The sequence below is a fragment of the Rhynchophorus ferrugineus genome, unplaced genomic scaffold, assembly GCF_030347505.1.
Source record: "Rhynchophorus ferrugineus isolate W39M unplaced genomic scaffold, kcgeb_rfMv2 rfM662, whole genome shotgun sequence".
NCBI lineage: Eukaryota > Metazoa > Arthropoda > Insecta > Coleoptera > Curculionidae > Rhynchophorus > Rhynchophorus ferrugineus.
The window spans coordinates 5001-11892 of NW_027473239.1; the positions used below are offsets into that span (position 1 = coordinate 5001).

General features: G+C 43.2%; 1 non-coding gene across 1 annotated transcript; it reads right to left on the bottom strand.

The window, feature by feature from the left end:
• Nucleotides 1-537: 537 nt before the first annotated feature.
• On the bottom strand, nt 538-2526 carry LOC143206371 (small subunit ribosomal RNA). The gene has a single exon (XR_013008346.1). It is a non-coding gene; the product is annotated as a small subunit ribosomal RNA (ribosomal RNA).
• Nucleotides 2527-6892: the final 4366 nt, after the last annotated feature.

Here is a 6892-nt window from a genome sequence, read left to right on the forward strand (position 1 = left end):
CGAGAGGAGCGGAGACAGACTACTCGAAATGGTGACGTTCGTTGTAAATTTTCGTCGTCTCACCTCGTACGACAACAAAAGAGCATACGCTGATCATAGTTTGGCAATATTTTCGTAAACTAAATCTCACCCTTTTGGAATGAAACAAACGAAGGGTGATAAGATTTTCGTAAACTAATCACATTACCGATCATCGTATATGTTCGTCGATATGAGGATCGAAACGTCGATTAGAAATATAATTGGCAAAATCGTTTTATTTTGCGCTCGATTTGTCCATTTATAACGAAATCCGTCGTAGGCCGACGATTATTACTCGTCGTCCTATATAACAACATCTTCATCGTATATATCTCCGCTTTCGGGCGTACATCTTTTAAAACCATATATTATAGGTACCCGAAAACAGCTACGTTGACGACGTCGAAATTCGATCGGAACTTCCGAACTTCGTAGATGGCTCTTTAACGTTCGACAATGATTTTTACAGACTTGTACGTTTACCTATTATATATATATAGGCATAACAACACACTGTAATGATCCTTCCGCAGGTTCACCTACGGAAACCTTGTTACGACTTTTACTTCCTCTAAATGATCAAGTTTGGTCATCTTTTCCTACACATCGACGACGCCGAAACGCCATCGCGTGTCGATCCGAAGACCTCACTAAATCATTCAATCGGTAGTAGCGACGGGCGGTGTGTACAAAGGGCAGGGACGTAATCAACGCGAGCTTATGACTCGCACTTACTGGGAATTCCTCGTTCATGGGGAACAATTGCAAGCCCCAATCCCTAGCACGAAGGAGGTTCAGCGGGTTACCCGGGCCGCTCGGCCAGGGAAGACACGCTGATTCCTTCAGTGTAGCGCGCGTGCGGCCCAGAACATCTAAGGGCATCACAGACCTGTTATTGCTCAATCTCGTGCGGCTAGAAGCCGCCTGTCCCTCTAAGAAGAATAGTTTGTACGCCGACAGTAAAAACCGCGCACGAACCGCGAAACCCGAAAGCAACGCGGCCGGCGGGCCTTTAGGATGTCAAAAAGCGCCTAGTTAGCAGGCTAGAGTCTCGTTCGTTATCGGAATTAACCAGACAAATCGCTCCACCAACTAAGAACGGCCATGCACCACCACCCACCGAATCAAGAAAGAGCTCTCAATCTGTCAATCCTTCCGGTGTCCGGGCCTGGTGAGGTTTCCCGTGTTGAGTCAAATTAAGCCGCAGGCTCCACTCCTGGTGGTGCCCTTCCGTCAATTCCTTTAAGTTTCAGCTTTGCAACCATACTTCCCCCGGAACCCAAAAGCTTTGGTTTCCCGGAAGCTGCCCGTCGAGTCATATTAGGGAACGTCGACGGATCGCTAGCTGGCATCGTTTAAGGTTAGAACTAGGGCGGTATCTGATCGCCTTCGAACCTCTAACTTTCGTTCTTGATCAATGAAAGCGTTTTTGGCAAATGCTTTCGCTTCTGTTCGTCTTGCGACGATCCAAGAATTTCACCTCTAACGTCGCAATACGAATGCCCCCATCCGTTCCTATTAATCATTACCTCGGGGTTCCGAAAACCAACAAAATAGAACCGAGGTCCTATTCCATTATTCCATGCATACAGTATTCAGGCGAAATTTTAGCCTGCTTTGAGCACTCTAATTTGTTCAAAGTAAACGTGCCGGCCCACCTCGACACTCAGTAAAGAGCACCGCGGCAGGATTGAGTTGGGCCGTCGTAACCACGACGCGCACAACACGCACGCCGAAACGCACGCGCGACGGCGACGCGACACGACTAAGCCCACCGGCAGGACGTCTCGCGAAAAACACGCCAGTTAACACCGCGAACGATGAACCGGCGGCGCGAGACACAAATTCGACTACGAGCTTTTTAACCGCAACAACTTTAATATACGCTATTGGAGCTGGAATTACCGCGGCTGCTGGCACCAGACTGGCCCTCCAATTGATCCTCGTTAAAGGGTTTAGAGTGTACTCATTCCGATTACGGGGCCTCGGATGAGTCCCGTATCGTTATTTTTCGTCACTACCTCCCCGTGCCGGGAGTGGGTAATTTGCGCGCCTGCTGCCTTCCTTGGATGTGGTAGCCGTTTCTCAGGCTCCCTCTCCGGAATCGAACCCTGATTCCCCGTTACCCGTTACGACCATGGTAGGCGCAGAACCTACCATCGACAGTTGATAAGGCAGACATTTGAAAGATGTGTCGCCGGTGCGAGACCGTGCGATCAGCTTAAAGTTATTCAGAGTCACCAAGTTGTACGATGACGAGCGCGAACCCGAAACCGATTGGTTTTGATCTAATAAAAGCACTCCTTCCATCTCTGGTCGGAGCTCTGTTTGCATGTATTAGCTCTAGAATTACCACAGTTATCCAAGTAATTGTGGGTACGATCTAAGGAACCATAACTGATTTAATGAGCCTTTCGCGGTTTCACCTTAATTCGGTATGTACTGAGACATGCATGGCTTAATCTTTGAGACAAGCATATGACTACTGGCAGGATCAACCAGGGAACTGTTCTTATTATTTTATCGACACGAAGCAGATAAAACAAATACAGACACAGTTTATTTTATAAGTTTGACTTATAAAGAAACGTGTGCGTAAGACGACGATATATAATATATATCGACGACTAATAAAAAGGAGGTGCATGATAGCGCGCCTAGACGACGGAAAAACCGGTCCGAGGCGCCACGCTCTTACATTTTAATATTAGTTGTCTAATAAAACAAAACGATATCATCATCTTAGACACATCTTTTGTTTTTTTTATACACAACCGATCGACTAGGCACCCAATTATCTCGATTATCGACGACGATCGTCGACTACGTCGAAAATTGGATGCCGCAAAATATCGTTCGGCGTTTATAAGACCTCGAAAAACATTCTCTCCGAACCCTTCGCTAGATAGAAATATATAAAGCGACAAGGAAACCTCGTACGAGAAACGTTTCGTGATTTTTTATTTTATTCTCGCTCGGAGAGCAGAGAGCTATCGCAAAATGTGTTGCTGTTTTATGAACGTTCCGATGAAAAACCGATACGTCCATAAAAATAATAATTCCAATCGCATATGAATCGTGGATCATCTTCTTCTAACGAAGCCGAATGTTCCCGCCGAATTCGCGATCTCGCAGTGATACCGTCGTCGTCGTCGTACGCTTCCCGATATATCGAAAAAAACCGACCAGGAAGAACAACGAAACGACGATACAAAATCGCGAGAGCGTTACGAATATATAATAACACGACGAAATACGCTTTTTATTTAGATAAATAAAAAAATACGGTTCGGATCTTATATATTAACATATAATATGTAATACCACCTTCGCTGATCAAAAGCCACTCGGTAAAAGTGTCACAGCGCCGGTCGACCCGACCCGTCGTATCCGTCTCTCGTATCGCCCCACGTAGAAGCGCACACGATTTAAGCGCGGGTCTCTCGCCAGCTATCGGAAATGTATGGGTGTTTTAGAACAGATCGTTTATACGGACGTTGCGCAAATTTTTCGTTTTTACGTCTGCCCGTTCTCGTTATTATCGGAATGTTCCGATGAATAAACTTTAGCTTTAGACAACGTGAACTTCTAAAGCAATAATTTTAACCTCTCGTGTTAATACGTCCTCAGGCCGTTTCTAGACTGCCGATCACGTTCTTTAAAAGTCGGAAAATTCCGATCCATAAAATTATGCTAGTAGAATGTAAAGATCCTTCATAGGATGGATACTGTCACATATCGATACGGCGATCGGAGTAAAACTGTTCTCACGTATTTCAGGACATTTTAGGTTGTTACGTCGGCCCGTTCGTTATTATCGGTATATACCTATGAATAAATGTTTTGCTTGTAGAACGTAAGATTCCAAAAGAATGATTCGCCGAAACGATGGTGCACCCTTACGATCGGATATTTGCCGCTTATTGGCCATTTTCTATAATTCATCCGTTAGATATCGTTTATCGACTACGGATAAGGTTTTCCGATATCAGAATGTTCCTAAGGATGATTCGAAAGTGATTTGAACGAAGAATTTGATAGAATGAATCCTTTATTTATCCATTGAGTACAGGGTACGGAGTGTCTGCGGGGTCAGCTAATATATTATATTTCTCTCTCGACGTAATGGTAACTCGAAGTCCGAACCGCGCTCATGAAGCTCGGTTTCAATCCAATCCATGTTGGTCGGTTCCTCGAGAGGAACGCCGTATCTTCGCGGTCGACCGCCTAATGAATCAGGTGGTAAAAGTCCAAGCCCAGCGCGGCAACGGCAGGCGCGTTCAACGTTTTAACTGCCAATTCTACGGTCATTCATCGGCCAACTGTAAAGCCACTCCGGCCTACGTCAAGTCCCAAAGACAGAAATTCCCCGCCGAAATGCACCAACTGTTGAGAACCATACACCGCAAATTACTCGGGATGCAAGTGCCGACCTACTCCAAAAACAACCAAACCCAAAAGACCAATTCCTCCCCCCACTCATGTACGGGGAACTCAAGATAACAGTCGTCTGGCTGGTCTGGATTCCACTAGAACACGAACCCGATCTCCATTGGCGAAATACTCTTCGGAACATATTCAGATGACCAAGGAGATTTTCAGGCCATTTTCAACGCCATCAACCACACAGCTATTGGAAGAATTACTATCGGCCGGGATAATAGATGAGTTGGAACTTGGGCTTATTGCTCCAAGCGAACCAACTCACTACTCCTCCAATCGACCGACAATAATTGACTTTTTTATCTATCAAAATTCGAATCAAGCCTCTGACCTGCAAGTACTCCAAGATATCGATTCTGACCACAGGCCTATCCTCCTCACCCACCATCAGCGATTTTCCACTGAGTTCCACTGTCCCCAAGCAAGGTCAACCTAGTAAACGAAAAAAAAAGTATCTTCTCTTTGACGATCCTCATTATATTAGGACGATAGTTCCATTCTAAATTCTTGATTAATTACAGTTCCTATTTGTTCATTTCGAGACGTTCCCGTGATTAATACTTATCGTGTAGAAATTAGCCACAATCCACAATTAGCCACAGTTAGGAAAAATAAATTAATTATCATATAGTCATAAACGTAATAAAAATGAATACACATATTTTCGAAGTCACTCCAGAAATACTTTACCTTATTTTTAAATAACAATCTCGGGCCGTACCATTTTTACAAAACTTATTCTATATACTTACTATATAACAGATTATAATGATATAATATAATTCAATACAATAACTACAATATATATATATATATCTGAAAATTCTGTTTTTATAAAATGTCAGCTACTGTTTAACATTTCATTTTTTAAAATGTATATCCAATTGTGGTTCTGAAAAGAACCGATTTTGCAGGTAAGTAGTATATTGAAACACACATAGGTATGTGAATTAATTTACTTAGAACTGGTATATTTGGTGACTGCTTTGGTACCTTCGCTAACGGCGTGCTTAGCCAACTCACCGGGTAACAATAACCTAACGGCGGTTTGGATTTCTCTGCTCGTGATCGTTGATCTCTTATTGTAATGGGCGAGACGCGACGCTTCGGCGGCTATCCTTTCGAATATATCGTTCACGAAAGAATTCATGATCGACATGGCCTTGCTGGAGATACCCGTATCGGGATGAACCTGCTTTAAAACTTTGTATATGTAAATCGCATAGCTTTCCTTCCTCCTGCGCTTCTTTTTCTTGTCGCTCTTAGAGATATTTTTCTGGGCTTTTCCGGCTTTCTTGGCCGCCTTACCGCTTGTCTTCGGTGGCATTTCGAAATAAAAATCCCGACGTCTCACGTACCTCAAAGAGTACTTAACTAAAAAAATGCCTTTAATTCTAGAACTTATAACATTCGAAGGAACACTTCTAAGCCCCGCCCATAGCCCGAGTTAGAGTCTGATTGGTCGCGTATGATATAACGAGTTTGGCTCGCGGACAAAATTCCAGGCCGATCTGTAAGAAATTTCCAGTACCGTTTTTGATTTAAAGGTGAGCAGTATCTAACAACGATCGAGATTAACATGTCCGGACGTGGTAAAGGCGGAAAAGTGAAGGGAAAGGCGAAGTCTCGTTCCAATCGTGCGGGATTACAATTTCCTGTCGGTCGTATTCACCGACTTCTAAGGAAAGGAAATTATGCCGAACGCGTAGGGGCCGGTGCTCCCGTTTACTTAGCTGCCGTAATGGAATATCTGGCGGCCGAAGTTCTCGAGTTGGCGGGTAACGCCGCTAGAGACAACAAGAAAACAAGGATTATCCCTAGGCATTTACAATTGGCCATCAGAAACGACGAGGAATTGAATAAACTGTTATCTGGCGTTACTATTGCCCAGGGCGGCGTCTTGCCTAACATTCAAGCAGTATTATTGCCTAAAAAGACAGACAGCAAAACCAAATAGATAACGCAAACCGTTTAAAGTTTTGCATACGCCCTTTAATATCGGTCCTTTTCAGGGCCAACAAAATCGTATAAAAAAGAAGTTAGAATACGCGTTCTTATTAAAGAATAAATATTAACTAGAAAATTTATAAATAATCTGATCTGTACTGAATATTCCTTTATTACTGTTTTAGAGTATCGATCGATCGGTTCCCTAATTAGTTACGGCTCTATCTAGAAAATAATCATTTAAGTAATAATAAGATAATAAATAAATTATATAAATATTCTTTCTTTTATAAAGTTATATTGTGGTTCTGAAAAGAACCGTTTTTTTTTCTATTAAAAAAATACGGTCTTGGACGAACGTATTTTTTAGGGAAGTCGTAGCACGTCCAGGAGTGTCGGGATATTTGTAATTTTCAACTCCGTGTCTTCTTGATCTGACGATGAAATGTGTCGCCTGTTTAATATATCGTCATACGTAGTA